Genomic DNA, 19,804 nt, shown 5'->3' with positions numbered 1-19,804 from the left:
TATGCCTCTTCATGAATCTCGAGCATCCAACTCCAGTCTGGCTCCTCATCATGAACGCTAGTCTTGATGCATGGGGCCCATTGGGCCCAATTTATGAAGATATATATTGTCAGTTTTTTTAGCATTTAATACCGGTACCTTCAAATATGATGAGAATTTTGTGCAACTTGTAGTTGTGCATATGTTTTGCAGCTTTAGGCATTTTTACCCCAAAATCAGCCAGTTTCACCAACGTGTGCCCAACTGGGGCGGTACGGGACGTGGCAATGCCCTCCTGTCCAACTCATCCGTAGTTACACTACGTTAATGGTGTCACTTGTCCCAGAAATGCCCTGCAGCCCCTGCCCAAGATAACCTCTGTGGGAGGCGCACGCCAGATTTATGATGCACCTAGTACAGGGGGTAAGCCTCTTCATGAATCAGGATCGCCTTGCTCCAGTGGTCCTGTTCATTGAAATTGGGGTACAAATAACCTGCCTAAATGATTCAAGCCCATTAAGGCCAAATACACCTTAAACATCTGTTCTTCGTCCATAAAATGACAGGGGGTCCCACCAATATAAGGCTTCTTTCACATTTCCATCGGCACGGGGCCGTCACAAACAGTCGGCCCGATGTACCAACGGACGTTGTGCATAATTGCGCACAACATGGGCAGCGGATGCAGTCTTACGACGCATCCGCTGCCCATTTTCATATATTGCATTGGTGGTGTGCGGATCATGTTGTGGCCTCTTTTTTTCTTCTTTTTTTGATGGTCCTTTATTAGCCACTTCTCTGCACCCCCCTGAAATGTATTAGATTATTATCTGGTGGTGCGCCAGCTTTTTTGTTCCATTGGGCATCCGCTGCCCATTGTGAGTTTCGGGGAGGAGGGGGCGGAGTACCAGCCACACATACGCGGTCGGAACTGGCGGATTCGACGGACGAAAAAACGTTACATTGAACGTTTTTTCGTATCGACGGACCGCAAAAACACGGCGCATCCATCGCACGACGGATGCGACGTGTGTCCATCCATCGCAATCCGTCGTTAGTTCAAGTCAATGGCAAAAAAACGGATCCTGCGGGCACATTTGCAGGATCCGTTTTTTTGCCTTAACGACGGATTGCAACGGCCCCCAGAAGACAGTAGTGTGAAAGAAGCCTAAGGGGTCGTCAGGCTTGGACAAATTATCAGCTACTTACATGATAGCAGATAGCGTTTAGGTCAGTAGGGTCCGAATACCAAAATGTCAGGGCTGGGCACGTTTCTCCACATTAGGATGGTGTGGCAGTGCCCATGTTCCAGTCATTCTCTATGGAACTGCTGGCAGCGGGCCACATAGGGAATGGATGGAGGAACAGTCCAGCCTGCGGCATACCGACACTCCATACAATGTGCAGGAAAAGGCCCTGCAATCAGTAGGGGCTCAGCAGTCAGACCCCCACTGATCTAAACGTTATCACCTAAGCGGGGTCACCTGGACCACCCATGTTATATTATCTATTACTAGATCCAACATCACTGAAGGGGGGCTTAATTGTCTCCTCTCCAAATCGCACCTCACCACCTGTGCGCTCGACCCCATCCCATCCCACCTCCTCCCCAACCACACCACCACACTCATCCCATCCCTAACCCACCTCTTCAACCTATCACTAACTTCTGGCACCTTCCCCTCTGCGTTCAAACATGCCACAATCACGCCTATCCTTAAAAAGCCAACCCTCGATCCAACTGCTATGTCCAGCTATCGCCCAATATCGCTGCTCCCATTCGCTTCCAAACTCCTGGAGCAGCACGTCCATGCTGAACTTTCCTCCCACCTCTCATCTAACTTGTTGTTCGACAATCTACAATCTGGTTTCCGCCCCCATCACTCAACTGAGACTGCCCTGACCAAAATCACTAACGACCTACTTACCGCCAAAGCTACTGGACAATACTCTGTACTACTCCTTCTAGACCTGTCCTCTGCTTTCGACACAGTCGACCACTGCCTCCTACTACAGATCCTCTCCTCCTTTGGCATCAAAGACCTCGCCCTATCCTGGATCGCCTCGTACCTTTCCAACCGCACATTCAGCGTCTCCCACTCCCACACTACCTCCTCATCCCACCCTCTCTCTGTTGGAGTCCCTCAAGGCTCTGTTCTAGGACCCCTACTCTTCTCAATCTATACACTTGGCTTGGGACAACTCAAAGTCCCATGGGTTCCAGTACCACCTCTATGCCGATGACACTCAGATCTACCTCTCTGGCCCAGACGTCACCGCTCTGCTGTCCAGAATGCCTATCAGCCATATCCTCCTTCTCCTCTCGCTTCTTCAAACTCAATGTGGACAAATCTGAACTCATCATCTTTCCTCCATCCCACAGATCTTCCTTACCTGACCTATCTATCGCAATCAATGACATCATGCTTTCCCCCGTACCAGAAGTCCGCTGCCTCGGAGTAACCTTCGACTCTGCCCTGTCCTTCAAACCGCACATCCAAGCTCTTTCCACCTCCTGTCGCCTCCAGCTCAAAAATATCTCCAGAATCCGTCCTTTCCTCAACCTTCAATCTACTAAAATGCTTGTGCATGCCCTCATCATCTCCCGCCTTGACTACTGCAACATCCTTTTCTGCGGCCTCCCTGCTAACACCCTTGCACCTCTCCAGTCCATCCTTAACTCTGCTGCCTGACTAATCCATCTCTCTCCTCGCTACTCCTCCGCTTCCCCCCTCTGCAAATCTCTTCACTAGCTCCCATTCCCTCAGCGTATCCAGTTCAAATTACTAATACTGACCTACAAAGCCATCCATAACCTGTCTCCTCCATATATCTCTGAACTAATCTCCCAATATCTTCCCTCATGTAATCTCCGGTCCTCCCAAGACCTCCTTCTCTCCTCCACACTTATTCGCTCCTCATCCAATCGCCTCCAAGACTTCTCCCGAATATCCCCCATCCTCTGGAACTCTCTGCCCCAACACGTCCAACTATCAACCACATTCGGATCCTTCAGACGGAACCTGAAAACTCATCTCTTCAGGGAAGTCTACAGCCTGCACTGACCCCGCTGCCTCCTCATCACTACCGAAGCTACCGCCTCACCAACGCCGGAGCTCCTGCAACCCCCAACCTACTGTCTCCTTCCCCATAATCCTGTAGAATGTAAGCCCGCAAGGGCAGGGTCCTCGCCCCTCTGTATCAGTCCGTCATTGTTAGTTTGTTTACTGTAAGTGATATCTGTAACTTGTATGTAACCCCTTCTCATGTACAGCACCATGGAATCAATGGTGCTATATAAATAAATAATAATAATAATAATAATAATAATAATACTAGAACAAGTTTTCAACTGCAATCACTTCAGAGAAACGTTCCTTTGTCTGGATATGGTTATTCCTTAGCGGTTATGGTGCCCCGATGCTCTGGGTTCGCTTTTAGCTTATTTATTTCAACTACTTTCAGCTCGATCTCGAGCAATGATGACGTGACGGATGATCGATCTTGTGCAAGCCCAGATAGCAGAGGAGAAGACCCTGGTGGACCTATCTTGATTGTAACAAGCCATCAGGTTGCTGGTCTTCCTCTTCGCCTTCTTCCTTCTGTTCTTCCCACCATGATGTCCTTCTCCAGTGATCGCTCTCTTTGTATGATATGTCTAAAGTAGGCAAGTCGTAGCTTGGTGACCCTTGCTTTGAGCGACATGTCTGCTGGTTTTACCTTCACCCAATATGTGGTCACAACCTCCTGGATCCTCTAGTTCTGAGCAGCAGACATTTCTGCCATTGTACGGACCACCTAGCAAGAAGGTGACTTCTCTCCATCACTGGGCAATCTAAGGGCGTTTAGGAGGAACACTAGGGGACCCCATAACGAGCATGTATCAGGAATATCTACACAAAGAAGCTTTCCTCTTCAAATTAAATGGAATTGCAAACAATCCGGGTGACATAACACAGCAAATTAATATTTAATGGTAGAGAAACCCTGTAAGTGAAGCAGAGGCTGCGGTGTGAGCCTCCCGGCCGTCACACAGGATTGCAGGGTGTTGGTGAGAAATAATTATAAGATGAGTCTCAGCGCCGGGCTTCGCCTTCTCTTCCAGCCGCAGCAGCGCTGTTTATTTTAAACATTTCCTAACAAATCCTTGTCCTGGGGCCATGAAAAAAGTCTGCTCAGACAAGAAGAGCGAGAGCATGGCGCGTACAGCCTCACTGAATGGAGGTGTCGTCACATCATAATAAAGCCCCGATCAACGGGTCACAAGTCACAAAAAGTACCATGCCAGTACTCTACTGAGGACACCGGACGCCCCCCCCATCCCATCCCCTAGTCTAGCCGCATTTAGGGGGCACACAGGAGTGGGGGGAGACGCGGCCATACGGGTGGAAACTGCAGGACTTTATGCAAATGAAAATGCATTTCTGTAAAATTCTACAGAACTTTCTAATACATTTTGTTTCATTTCCTCAGCATTATCTGTAACGCGTACAGATGTCCAGAGTTCAATGGCGACCGCAGCTCTCCAGCTATTGTGGAACTACAACTCCCATCATGTCCTGCAGGAAGTGATTCACCATTGCTTTTATGATTCTTCTACAATCAACAGTAATTCTGCCTCCTCTTGGAGATCTTCCCTTTTATTACCAGCTCTGGCATCTACCTTCTTTGAAGTGTCATCTAGTAGGCAGGAGTCCTCCGAAATGTGTGGCTTCAGGACAATGGAGGTCCCTCCGGCTGCACACACTGGCTGCGCACACACACTGGCTGCGCACACACACACACACTGGCTGCACAGACTAGCTGCCCACACACACACTGGCTGCACAGACTAGCTGCACACACACTGGCTGCACACACACACACACACACACACACACACACTGGCTGCCCACACACACACACACACACTGGCTGCCCACACACACACACACACACACTGGCTGCCCACACACACACACACACACACTGGCTGCACAGACTAGCTGCCCACACACACACTGGCTGCACAGACTAGCTGCACACACACTGGCTGCACACACACACACACACACACACACTGGCTGCCCACACACACACACTGGCTGCCCACACACACTGGCTGCCCACACACACTGGCTGCCCACACACACACTGGCTGCCCACACACACACTGGCGGCACACACACACACTGGCGGCACACACACACACTGGCGGCACACACACACACTGGCCGCCCACACACACACTGGCCGCCCACACACACACTGGCCGCCCACACACACACTGGCCGCCCACACACACACTGGCCGCCCACACACACACTGGCCGCCCACACACACACTGGCGGCCCACACACACACTGGCGGCCCACACACACACTGGCGGCCCACACACACACTGGCGGCCCACACACACACTGGCGGCCCACACACACACTGGCGGCCCACACACACACTGGCTGCACAGACTAGCTGCCCACACACACACTGGCTGCACAGACTAGCTGCCCACACACACACTGGCTGCACAGACTAGCTGCCCACACACACACTGGCTGCACAGACTAGCTGCACAAACACACTGGCTGTCCACACACACTGGCTGCCCACACACACACTGGCTGCACAGACTAGCTGCACATACACACTGGCTGCACACACACACTGGCTGCACACACACACTGGCTGCACACACACACGTTGCCCACACTGGTTCTCCCATGTCATTATTTACTTAACATGGGCAGGGATCTCAGCCACTGGGGAGAAGGAGAACAATTGCAAAACTTGCTTTAGAAATGTTTCCAAGTTTGGAATGTGACAATGGTAGAATATCTGCCAGCTATTCAGACAAGAAAGCTTTGCCACTATTCAGAAAACATCTGGAGAACACATAATCAGGGCGGTGAGAGACAGCCACACAATGGTATTATTGGGGTGACTGCCCCAGCTGCCCCTATCACACAGACCACTGCAGACACGGAGCGGCCCATCAGCAGACCGGTGTCATTATGTCGCCTTCTCAGCTGGCACGGCTTGTTATTAGTGCCCACTCTGTGGCCCTACAGACCAGGATCATTCATTATTAGGGCTGACATCGCTCATTAGTGCCCATTCTGTGAGCTGTGGCCCTACAGACCAGGATAATTCATTATTAGGGCTGACATCTTCCATTAGTGCCCATTCTGTGAGCGGTGCCCCTGCAGACCAGGATAATTCATTATTAGGGCTGACATCTTCCATTAGTGCCCATTCTGTGAGCGGTGCCCCTGCAGACCAGGATCATTCATTATTAGGGCTGACATCTTCAATTAGTGCCCACATTCTGTGAGCGGTGCCCCTACAGACCAGGATAATTCATTATGAGGGCTGACATCGCTCATTAGTGCCCATTCTGTGAGCGGTGCCCCTGCAGACCAGGATCATTCGTTATTAGGGCTGACATCTTCAATTAGTGCCCACATTCTGTGAGCGGTGCCCCTACAGACCAGGATAATTCATTATGAGGGCTGACATCGCTCATTAGTGCCCATTCTGTGAGCGGTGCCCCTGCAGACCAGGATCATTCATTATTAGGGCTGACATCTTCAATTAGTGCCCACATTCTGTGAGCGGTGCCCCTACAGACCAGGATAATTCATTATGAGGGCTGACATCTTCCATTAGTGCCCATTCTGTGAGCGGTGCCCCTGCAGACCAGGATCATTCATTATTAGGGCTGACATCTTCAATTAGTGCCCACATTCTGTGAGCGGTGCCCCTACAGACCAAGATAATTCATTATGAGGGCTGACATCGCTCATTAGTGCCCATTCTGTGAGCGGTGCCCCTGCAGACCAGGATCATTCATTATTAGGGCTGACATCTTCCATTAATGCCCATTCTGTAGGACGGCCATGAATACCCGTGTGGGTATAGTACTACAGGTGCAGTAATAGGACCAGTGGTTCCCATTGTGCCGGTCCTAATAACGGGTCATTACAGCGCGGGCACGCTCCTCCCGGATTCTCCGTCCCATTATCTCACTTTCCATAATGACGCAGCACATCGCACTGCCCCATATACAGGACAATGGGGTCATCCATGAGAAGGAGCGCCCCTATGGCAGCTGTGCCAGGCTCCGGACCAGTCACATCAATCATCAGGACAGTCAGCGCCAACCCAATCAGACCACCGATTATTTCTAGGAGTTTATATATACTTGGAGCCGGTATATTTAGGCATGGCTGAAAGCAGATACCAGAGGAAGCACCCGGGCAGCAAATATGCGGGGGAGTCATGTGCCCCTTCCAAGAAATCATTATAAACCATAGTCTTACTGGACGGGGTGTACTGGGGTGTCCCCCATCTGGGGAGTGAGGGGTGCCAGCATGGGGGAGGGAGACAAGGGTAAATCCCAGTGTACAAGCTGCAGGACTCCGTAGAGTCACACAGGCAGGAGGCAGGGCAGTGCCCGAGGGCACACATTCCACCATCTCCCTGCCTGATTACAGAGAACAATAGCCTGCATGTAACACAGGGAGCCTGCATGTAACACAGGGTGCCCGCCTGCCCTGCCAAGCTGTGCCTAGCCCTGTGCCCTCTGTGAGCCGACACTTACCCGGAGGAAAACACTCCACAAACTTTCCTGTGTCCACGGCAGCCTGGCCCACGTCACAGCACAGCTGTCATCACCCCGCTATGTGGCACCGAGTGGGTCCTGCCAGCTCACACAGCACATACCGGTGCCAGCACCATTCTTCTCTCTTTCTTCTTTCCTCCCCACAGCTGTGGCTGTAACACCCGGGAGGTGACCCAATCACAGCCGCGCTTACTTCCATCCATGGAAGGGGCAGGAAAGGGAGGGATAATTTATCTCCAGCTCCACTACCCCCTTCCGTCCCACCCATAGCTCTGTCACCGGCTCACCTCACTCACTCCTCCTCTGTATCTGACTGTGCGAGGAGTGTATACAGACAGTGTATACAGACAGTGTATACAGACAGTGTATACAGACAGGGTGTGTACAGAGTGTATACAGACAGGGTGTGTACAGACGGATGTGGAGGGTACACTCAGATTTGGAGTGAACAATCAGATGTGGAGGATACAATCAGATGTGTGCAGTATACAGTCACATGTGCAGTATACAGACAGATGTGGAGTATATTCAGATGTAAAGTACAGTCAGATGTGGAATACACAGTCAGATGTGGAGTATACAGTTAGATGTCAATGGAAATCAATGAAAGTCTCCAGAGACTGGACAGACATCTGTCTGGGATGATTTAGTGAATCCTGTTTTGAGCAGGGGGTTGGACCAGATGACCCAGGAGGTCCCTTCCAACTCTACCATTCTATGATTCTATGTGGAGGGTACATTCAGATGTGAAGTATACAGTCACATGTGGAGTATACAGTCAGTTGTGGAGGGTACACTCAGATGTGTAATATACAGTCAGATGTGGAGTATATTTACATGTGTAGTATACAGTCAGATGTGTAATACACAATCAACTGTGCAGTATATTCAGATGTAGAGTATACTGTCAGATGTGTAGAATAGAGTCAGATGTGGAGGGTAGAGTCAGATTTGCAGTATAGAGTTAGATGTGGAGGGTACAGTCAGATGTGGAGTATATTCAGCGGTGTAGTCTACAGCCAGATCTATAGTATACAGTCAGATGTGGACTACACAGTCAGATGTGGAGTATATAATCAGATGTGGAATATACACTGTGTTCCAAATTATTATGCACAAAGAGTTTAGGAGTGATAAGGTTAGAATTTTTTTGTTTGTCATTAAGGCCGGGGTCACACATGCGAGTTTTACGGACGTAAGAGCGCAGAAACTACGTCCGTAAAACTCGCATTACATACGGCACAATTATTCTCAATGGGGCTGCTCCTATCAGCCGTATATTACGGATCCGTAATATACGTCTTTCTACGGCCGTACAAAATCGCAGCATGCTGCGTTTGTCAGCGTATTGCGCAAAAAAATCGCCAATGAAAGTCTATGGGGGCGAGAAAAATATGGATTCCACACGGACCTGCAGTGTGACTTGCGAGAAATACGCAGCGCTGTTAGTGAAAAGTCGGTAATTCAATTGCCGGCTTTTCATTTCTCCTGCACAAACCCGACATGATATGAGACATGGTTTACATACAGTAAACCATCTCATATCCCCATTTTTTTTGCATATTCCACGCTACTAATGTTAGTAGTGTGTATGTGCAAAAGTTCAGCGCTCTAGCTGCTAAAATAAAGGGTTAAATGGCGGAAAAAATTGGCGTGGGCTCCCGCGCAATTTTCTCCGCCAGAATGGTAAAGCCAGTGACTGAGGGCAGATATTAATAGCCAGGAGAGGGTCCATGGTTATTGGCCCCACCGTGGCTAAAAACATCTGCCCCCAGCCACCCCAGAAAAGGCACATCTGGAAGATGCGCCTATTCTGGCACTTGGCCTCTCTCTTCCCACTCCCGTGTAGCGGTGGGATATGGGGTAATGAAGGGTTAATGCCACCTTGCTATTGTAAGGTGACATTAAGCCAGATTAATAATGGAGAGGCGTCAATTATGACACCTATCCATTATTAATCCAATTGTATGAAAGGGTTAAAAAACACACACGTTATTTAAAAGTATTTTAATGAAATAAACACAGCGGTTGTTTTAATAATTTATTGCTCTCTCAATCCATTTGCAGACCCTCGCTTGGAAAAATAATAAACACACAAGATACATACCTTCTGATGTCCTATCACGTCCAACGAGGTAATCCATCTGAAGGGGTTAACTAATATTACAGGCACGAGCTGCGATAAACCACTCGCTCGTGCCTGTAATCCCGGGTGCTGAAAGGAAAGCAGTGATCTATACTTACATTGAGTCGCGGTGATGCGCCCCTGCTGGATGTTCTCATGAACTGCAGCCTGGGAACTTTTTCCCACGCTCCAGGTCATATAAGGACATCCACCAGGGGGCGCATCACCGCGACTGAAGGAAATGTAGGTCAATGACCTACATTTCATTCATTCGCCGGGGATTACAGGCACGGAGCACAGCTGCATTAGCAGGGCTCCTGCCTGTAAAATATTTTAACCCCTTTAGATGGATTACCTCGTGGGACGTGACGGTTCAGCTGAGGGTATGTATCTTGTGCGTTTATTATTTTTCCAAGCGAGGGTGTTGCTGATGGATTGAGAGAGCAATAAATTATTAAAACAACCGCTGTGTTTATTTCATTAAAATACTTTTAAATCATGTGTGTGTGTGTGTGTGTGTGTGTGTGTGTGTGTGTGTGTGTGTGTGTGTGTGTGTGTGTGTGTGTTTTTTAACCCTTTCATACAATTGGATTAATAATGGATAGGTGTCATAATTGACGCCTCTCCATTATTAATCTGGCTTAATGTCACCTTACAATAGCAAGGTGACATTAACCCTTCATTACCCCATATCCCACCACTACAGGGGAGTGGGAAGAGAGTGGCCAAGTGCCAGAATAGGCGCATCTTCCAAATGTGCCTTTTCTGGGGTGGCTGGGGGCAGATGTTTTTAGCCACGGGGGGGCCAATAACCATGGACCCTCTCCTGGCTATTAATATCTGCCCTCAGTCACTGGCTTTACCATTCTGGCGGAGAAAATTGCGCGGGAGCCCACGCCAATTTTTTCCGCCATTTAACCCTTTATTTTAGCAGCTACAGCGCTGAAATTTTGCACATACACACTACTAACATTAGTAGTGTGGAATATGCAAATAAAATGGGGATATGAGATGGTTTACTGTATGTAAACCATGTCTCATATCCTGTCGGGTTTGTGCAGGAGAAATGAAAAGCCGGCAATTGAATTACCGACTTTTCACAGATATCGCGCTGAATGAAATCTAAATACAGAATATATATATATGTGTCTCAATGACATATATATATATATATATATATATATATATATATATATATATATATATATACTGTATATATGTTTTAATGAACATTTGAGCACATAAATCTATTAGATGTCGGTTTTGCAAGCCTGCGCGAAAATCTCGCAGTACGGATGCCATACGGATTACATACGGAGGATGCCATGCGCAAAATACGCTGACACACCCTGCCTACGGATCACTATTTTGGGAACATTTCTCCGTATTACGGCCGTAGTACGGACGTATAATATGTGGCGTATTGTCTTACGCCAAGTGTGACCCCAGCCTTAAACTCATTGATGGTGATGTGTGTCAGGGCTCTTTATATCACTGAAAGCAATTGCAGATACCTGTACACATTAGTTTGGCAGGTGTGTCCAAATAAAGGCAAGACTACTTAAGAAGGCTGTTCCACATTATTAAGCAGCCTACATTTTTTGCCAAAATGGGAAAGAAAAAGGATGTGTCGGTTGCTGATAAGCAACAAATTGTGGAGTATTTAGGTCAAGGCATGACTACAATCAACATTGCCAAGACACTTCATCGTGATCATCGCACAATCAAGATGTATGTAGCTGATTCCCAGCACACACGTGTGCGTGCTGATAAGGAAAAATTGAGGACTCTTTCCAACAGGCAATTACGTAAGGTTAAAAGAGCAGCTGCAAAAATGCCTTGTCATAGCAGCAGACAAGTTGTTGAAGCTGCTGGTGCCTCCAACGTCCCCAGAACAACAAGATGCAGGGTCCTTCAGAGGTTTGCATCTGTGCGTAAGCCATCCTGTCGACCACCTCTATCCACTGCACACAAGCAGAAACGGCTCCAGTGGGAAAATGATACATGAAGACTGACTTCCAAACTGTTTTGTTCACCGATGAGTGCCGTACAACGCTCGATGGTCCAGATGGATGGAGTGGAGGATGGCTGGTTGATGGACACCCCATGAAAACACGGCTAAGGCGCCAACAAGGAGGAGGTGGAGTAATGTTTTGGGCTGGAATCATGGGGAGAGAGATTGTCGGTCCCTTTATGATCCCTGAAGGGGTAAAGATGAACTCCATAATCTATGTGGAGTTTCTAAAACAACACTTACTGCCATGGTTCAAGAGGAAGAATCGTGCTTTCCGCAGCAAGATCATTTTCATGCATGATAATGCCCCGTCTCATGCTGCAAAAAACACATCTGCATCTCTGGCTGCTATGGGCATAAAAGAGGACAAACTTATGGTGTGGCCACCATCTTCCCCTGACCTCAACCCCATTGAGAACCTCTGGAGCATCATCAAAAGGAGTGTCTATGATGGCGGGAGGCAGTTCACAACTAAGCAACAGCTCTGGGAGGGTATTCTGTCCACATGCAAAACCATTGAAGCAGAAACCATCCAAAAACTGACAAATTCAATGGACGAGAGAGTTCAGAAGCTTCTTTTGAACAAAGGGTCCTATGTGCAAATGTAACATCACCTAGAATAAAGTTTTCACTTGAAAACTGTTTGATTTCATTTTGTAATAAGCTGATAATGCTTATAACTTCACAATTGACCATTTTTTTGTTCAAAATAAAATAAAAAAGGTTGAAAACTCTGCTGTGCATAATAATTTGGAACATGCATTTTGAGTGTTTATTTTTTTTAAAAAGATACTGTCTTCATAGGCAGTTTGTTCCAAAACATGGCAATTATACTAGAATAGTAGATGACTGGAAAATAACAATGACTGCAATTCAGGTAGGTAATTTAGAGAAAATAAGAGGAAATATTATTTGCATAATAATTTGGAACACAGTGTACAGTCAGATGTGGAGGTACATTCAGATGTGTAGTATACAGTCAGATGTGGAGTATACAATCAGGGCAGCACGGTGGCTCAGTGGTTAGCATTGCAGCGCTGGAGTCCTGGGTTCAAATCCCACCAAGGACAACATCTGCAAGGAGTTTGTATGTTCTCCCCGTGTTTGCGTGGGTTTCCCCCGGGGCACTCCGATTTCCTCCCACATTCCAAACACATACTGATAGGGAATTTAGATTGTGAGCCTTATCAGGGACAGCGATGATAATGTGTGCAAACTGTAATGCGCTGCAGAATATGTTAGCGCTATATAAAACTATATAAAAATAAAGATTATTTATTATTTATACAGTCAGTTGAGGGTACAGTCAGATGTGTAATATACAGTCAGATGTGGCGTATATTTACATGTGTAGTATACAGTCAGATGTGCAGTATACAGTCAGATGTGGAGAATATTCAGATGTAGAGTATACTGCCAGATGTGCAGTATACAGTCAGATGAGTAGTATAGTGTCAGATGTGGAGGGTACAGTCAGATGTGGAGTATGCACACAGTCAGATGAGGAATATATTCAGATTTGTAGTCTACAGCCAGATCTATAGTATACAGTCAGATGTGGAATACACAGGTGTGGAGTATACAGTCAGATGTGGAGGGTACATTCAGATGTGTAGTATGCAGTCAGATGTGGAGTATATAGTCAGTTGTGGAGAGTACAATCAGATGTGTAAAATACAGTCAGATGTGGAGTATATTTACATGTGTAGTATACAGTCATATGTGGAGTATATTCAGATGTAGAGTATACTGTCAGATGTGCAGTATACAGTCACATGTGTAGTATAAAGTCAGATGTGTAGTATACAGTCAAATGTGGAGGGTATAGTCAGATCTGGAGGGTACAGTCAGATGTGGAGTATACAGTCAGATGTGGAGTATGCACACAGTCAGATGTGGAGAATAGTCAGATGTGCAGTATACAGTCAGATCCAGATGTGTAGTATAGAGTCAGATATGGAGTATACAGTCACGTCAGATGTGTAGCTTAGAGTCAGATGTGTAGTATAGAGTCAGATGTGGAGGGTATAGTCAGATGTGGAGGGTATAGTCAGATGTGTAGTATAGAGTCAGATGTGTAGTATAGAGTCAGATGTGGAGGGTATAGTCAGATGTGGAGGGTATAGTCAGATGTGGAGGGTATAGTCAGATGTGTAGTATAGAGTCAGATGTGTAGTATAGAGTCAGATGTGTAGTATAGAGTCAGATGTGTAGTATAGAGTCAGATGTGGAGGGTATAGCCAGATGTGTAGTATAGAGTCAGATGTGTAGTATAGAGTCAGATGTGTAGTATAGAGTCAGATGTGGAGGGTATAGTCAGATGTGGAGTATACAGTCAGATGTGGAGTATACAGTCAGATGTGTAGTATAGAGTCAGATGTGGAGGGTATAGTCAGATGTGGAGGGTACAGTCAGATGTGGAGTATGCACACAGTCAGATGTGGAGTATATTCAGATGTGTAGTCTACAGCCAGATCTATAGTATATAGTCAGATGTGGAATACACAGTCAGATGTGGAGAGTACAGTCAGATGTGGAGTATACAGTCAGATGTGGAGGTTACATTCAGATGTGTTGTATACAATCAGATGTGGAATATACAGTCAGAGGTGGAGTATATTTACATGTGTAGTATACAGTCAGATGTGGAGTATATTCAGATGTAGAGTATACAGTCAGATGTGCAGTATACAGTCAGATGTGTGGTATAGAGTCAGTTGTGTAGTATACAGTCAGATGTGGAGGGTACAGTCAGATGTGCAGTATAGAGTCAGATGTGGAGTATACAGTCAGATGTGCAGTATAGAGTCAGATGTGGCATATACTGTCAGATGTGGAGTATATTCAGATGTGCAGTATACAGTCAGATCAGATGTGTAGTATAGAGTCAGATGTGGAGTATACAGTCAGATGTGTAGTATACAGACAGATGTGGAGTATACAGTCAGATGTGCAGTATACATTCAGATGTGGAGTATACGGACAGTCAGATGTGTAGTATAGAAACAGTTAGATGTATAGTATACAGTCAGATGTGGAGTATACAGTCAGATGTGGAGTATACAGACAGTCAGATAATAATAATAATAATAATAATTTTATTTATATAGCGCCAACATATTCCGCAGCGCTTTACAACTTATAGAGGGGACTTATACAGACAACAGACATTACAGCATAACAGAAATCACAGTTCAAAACAGATACCAGGAGGAATGAGGGCCCTGCTGCTCGCAAGCTTACAATCTATGAGGAAAAGGGGAGACACGAGAGGTGGATGGTAACAATTGCTTTAGTTATTTGGACCAGCCATAGTGTAAGGCTCGGGTGTTCATGTAAAGCTGCATGAACCAGTTAACTGCCTAAGTATGTAGCAGTACAGACACAGAGGCTATTAACTGCGTAAAGTGTATGAGAACATGATGGAGGAACGTGATTATGTTGTTGTTTTTTATTAATAGGCCACACAGGGATAATTAGGTTAATGCGTTGAGGCGGTAGGCCAATCTGAACAAATGAGTTTTTAGTGCACGCTTAAAACTGTGGGGATTGGGGATTAATTGTATTAACCTAGGTAATGCATTCCAAAGAATCGGCACCGCACGTGTAAAGTCTTGGAGACGGGAGTGGGAGGTTCTGATTATTGAGGATGCTAACCTGAGGTCATTAGCAGAGCGGAGGGCACGGGTAGGTTGGTAGACTGAGACCAGAGAGGAGATGTAGGGTGGTGCTGAGCCATGGAGTGCTTTGTGGATGAGGGTAGTAGTTTTGTACTGGATTCTGGAATGGATGGGTAGCCAGTGTAATGACTGGCACAAGGTAGAGGCATCGGTGTAACGGTTGGCGAGGAATATGATCCTGGCAGCAGCATTCAGGACAGATTGGAGCGGGGAGAGTCTGGTAAAAGGTAGGCCAATTAGTAGAGAGTTACAATAGTCCAGACGAGAGTGAATAAGTGAGACAGTAAGAGTTTTTGCAGAGTCGAAAGTAAGAAAAGGGCGAATTCTGGAAATGTTTTTGAGATGCAGATAAGAAGAGCGAGCCAGTGATCGGATGTGGGGGGTGAAAGAAAGCTCGGAATCAAGGATGACTCCAAGGCAGCGGGCATGTTGCTTTGGAGTAATGGTGGAACCGCACACAGAGATGGCAATGTCGGGCAAAGGTAGGTTTGTAGAGGGAGAGAACACGAGGAGTTCAGTTTTTGACAGGTTCAGTTTCAGATAGAGGGAGGACATGATGTTAGAGACAGCGGTAAGACAATCACTGGTGTTTTCTAAAAAGGTCGGCGTGATAACAGGAGAAGAGGTATATAATTGGGTGTCGTCAGCATAGAGATGGTACTGGAAACCAAATCTACTGATTGTTTGTCCAATAGGGGCAGTATACAAAGAGAAGAGGAGGGGGCCTAGGACTGATCCTTGAGGAACCCCAACAGTAAGGGGAAGGTGAGAGGAGGAGGAACCAGCAAAACAAACAGTGAAGGATCGGCCAGAGAGATAGGAGGAGAACCAAGAGAGAACGGTGTCCTTGAGGCCGATGGAGCGGAGCATAGTGAGGAGGAGCTGATGATCCACAGTGTCGAATGCTGCGGAGAGATCCAAGAGAATTAGCATGGAATAGTGACCATTAGATTTAGCTGTTAGTAGGTCATTAGAGACTTTAGTGAGGGCAGTTTCAGTAGAGTGTAAAGAGCGGAAACCAGATTGAAGAGGGTCGAGAAGAGAATTATCTGAGAGATAGCGGGTAAGACGGGAGTGGACCAGGCGTTCGAGGAGTTTAGAGATGAAGGGAAGATTAGAGACAGGTCTATAATTAGCGGCACAATTTTGATCGAGGGAGGGCTTTTTAAGTAGTGGATGTATGATGGCATGCTTAAATGAGGAGGGAAAAATACCGGAAGTGAGGGAAAGGTTGAATATTTTTGTTAGGTGAGAGGTGACAGCCGGGGAAAGGGACTGGAGGAGATGCGACGGAATGGGGTCGCTGGTGCAAGTGGTCGGGCGAGAAGATGCAAGGAGCCTGCTTACTTCTTCTTCTGTAACTGGTTCAAAGTCAGAGAGTGAACTAGATGCAGTGGGGGAGGGAGGACAGTGCTTGGTATGAAGAGATTGGGAAATGATTTCCTGTCGAATGTGGTCAATTTTTTCTTTGAAGTAATTGGCCAGATCGTCAGCGTGGAGATCTGTGGTTGGGGCCTGCTCTCTTGGGTTGAGTAGGGACCGGAAAGTGTCAAAGAGACGTTTAGGGTTATTGGACAGCGAGGTGATGAGGGTGTTGAAATAGGTTTGTTTGGAGAGGTGAAGGGCAGAGTTGTATGTTTTTAACATGAACTTATAATGGATGAAATCTTCGGGCAGATTAGATTTTCTCCACAGACGTTCGGCGCACCTGGAGCACCGCTGCAGGAAACGTGTTTGCAGCGTGTGCCACGGTTGTCGCCGTCTGTGCCGAGTTGTTCTATGTATAGGAGGTGCAGCTTCTTCCAGGGCACTTTGCAGGGTTTCATTGTAATGCTGATGTGGAGTATACAGTCAGATGTGGAGTATACAGTCAGATGTGTAGTATAGAGTCAGATGTGGAGTATACGGACAGTCAGATGTGTAGTATATGGACAGTCAGATGTGTAGTATACGGACAGTCAGATGTGTAGTATAGAGTCAGATGTGCGGTATACAGTCAAATGTGGAGTATACAGACAGATGTGTAGTATACAGTCAGATGTGCGCTATACAGTCAGATGTGGAGTATAGAGTCAGATGTGCGGTATACAGTTAGATGTGGAGTATACAGACAGATGTGTAGTATACAGTCAGATGTGGAGTATACAGTCAGATGTGGAGTATACGGACAGTCAGATGTGTAGTATAGAAACAGTCAGATGTATAGTATACAGTCAGATGTGGAGTATACAGACAGTCAGATGTGGAGTATACAGTCAGATGTGTAGTATAGAGTCAGATGTGCGGTATACAGTCAGATATGTAGTATAGAAACAGTCAGATGTATAGTATACAGTCAGATGTGGAGTATACAGTCAGATGTGTAGTATAGAGTCAGATGTGCAGTATACAGTCAGATGTGGAGTATACAGACAGTCAGATGTGGAGTATACAGTCAGATGTGTAGTATAGAGTCAGATGTGCGGTATACAGTCAGATGTGGAGTATACAGACAGTCAGATGTGTAGTATACGGACAGTCAGATGTGTAGTATACGGACAGTCAGATGTGTAGTATAGAGTCAGATGTGCGGTATACAGTCAGATGTGGAGTATACGGACAGTCAGATGTGTAGTATATGGACAGTCAGATGTGTAGTATAGAGTCAGATGTGCGGTATACAGTCAGATGTGGAGTATACAGACAGATGTGTAGTATACAGTCAGATGTGGAGTATACAGTCAGATGTGGAGTATAGAGTCAGATGTGCGGTATACAGTTAGATGTGGAGTATACAGACAGATGTGTAGTATACAGTCAGATGTGGAGTATACAGTCAGATGTGGAGTATACAGCCAGACATGGACGAGTCAGCGTCGCCTCATGTATAAGTTACAGTCAGACACGCTGTATGCTCCTGTACACATCACTATTATACAGGATATAAAAGTCCACGTCACGTTGTAGCATTGTTTCCCCTGTAGTCATGTATATTGCATTCATGTTTTAATGTCCCCCACCCCCTACATTCCTTCTTCTTCCCCTCCTCCCACTCTCCCAAGTCTTCCCATTTCTTACATGCCTTTCTTAGCTCTGGAAGGAGTTGGGTAGAAAAAGTAACACGCACACATCTCTATTAGTTGTGTGTGTACATAATATGTAAATCTATATAATATATTCACATAAATCAATACAGACACACAAAACTAACAGAGTTAGTTTGCAAGTCTGTCCCTGATCATTTACATTTTGGGGACACAAGGTTGGGGCGGTGTTGTATACCGCTCTCCGGTCTATATATATGTTTAATGTATTCGGTCCATATCATAAGCCATAAGCAAATACTAAGTACATCCCTTGTCGGCAGCTACGAGATTCCTGCTCGGGGTCTGACAGCACGAGAATGCAGTGTCTCAGGCCGTCAGCTTCCCATTATGGATATTTATAGGATATTGATTGTTCCCAGTGGTCAGACTTCTACTAATTCCAAGAATAGGAGGGTGTTGCCCCCCCCCCCCCCCCGCATATAGGGGGTCTTCTATCAGACACCACCAATTGCAGGACAAAAAGCGCTCCCATCCCTATGTGACTGCCAGAGGTTTCTACCACTGCCATTGAAAAGTGATTGATCCTCTGCATGAATGTCAGATTTTCAGTGTCAAACATCTCTGAGCAGTGCCAAAGGGGCTGAGGTTTTCATAGAGCTTTTATAGTTTCCATAGAGCCCTTTAGTTTGGAAAATCATTGCCATTTAAACATCATAGACTGCCCCAATATGATCAATGAGAAAAAGTAAATGGCGCGCACTCAGTCTGAAAAGTTACATGCAGGCTGGACCTGGAATGAATCCAGACAACATATCCTAGCAAAGTAACAGCCGCACTCAATACGTCTTTGAATTTTGAAAAAAGTGTTTACATTTTATTCATAATACACCACCGAAAAAAAGTACAGAGGTAACGTTTCGACCCTTGTTCCGGGTCTTTATCAAACCTCGCTTGTACAGTAGACAAAGGGGGGAAGATTCAAGTAAGTTACAGAAATATAGGAGATGGAAGTCCCAGCCGGGGCTAAAATCCGTGTAAGGGGAGCGCTGTCAGAGGGGGTAGTCAGGGTAAGGGGAGCTGTCAGAGGTGGTGGTCAGGGTAAGGGGAGCGCCGTCAGAGGTGGTGGTCAGGGTATGAGGAGCGCCGTCAGAAATGGTGGTCAGGGTAAGGGGAGCGCCATCAGAGGTGGTGGTCAGGGTAAGGGGAGCGCTGTCAGAGGTCGTGGTCAGGGTAAGGGGAGCGCCGTCAGAGGAGGTGGTCAGGGTAAGGGGAGCACCATCAGAGGTGGTGGTCAGGGTAAGGGGAGCGCCGTCAGAGGTGGTGGTCAGGGTAAGGGGAGCGCCGTCAGAGGTGGTGGTCAGGGTAAGGGGAGCGCCG

The 19,804-nt window shown here is 46.7% G+C and overlaps 1 protein-coding gene across 15 annotated transcripts in view; it reads right to left on the bottom strand.

Moving 5' to 3' along the window:
• Window positions 1–19,804, bottom strand: part of PHLDB1 (pleckstrin homology like domain family B member 1) — a 282,210-nt gene that overhangs the window by 129,185 nt on the left and 133,221 nt on the right. For 2 of the 15 annotated variants that reach the window (XM_077250615.1, XM_077250618.1), the window contains exon 1: window positions 7,562–7,789. The exons of the other annotated variants lie outside the window; for them this stretch is intronic. The gene's annotated coding sequence lies outside the window, so the exon portion shown is untranslated. Of the gene's footprint in view, window positions 1–7,561; window positions 7,790–19,804 lie in introns of those variants that run through there. 15 annotated transcript variants of the gene reach the window in all.

The sequence above is a fragment of the Ranitomeya variabilis genome, chromosome 4 (genome assembly GCF_051348905.1).
Source record: "Ranitomeya variabilis isolate aRanVar5 chromosome 4, aRanVar5.hap1, whole genome shotgun sequence".
Lineage (NCBI taxonomy): Eukaryota > Metazoa > Chordata > Amphibia > Anura > Dendrobatidae > Ranitomeya > Ranitomeya variabilis.
Note: the sequence above shows the minus strand (reverse complement) of the source record. Positions and strands in the feature narration are given on the sequence as shown.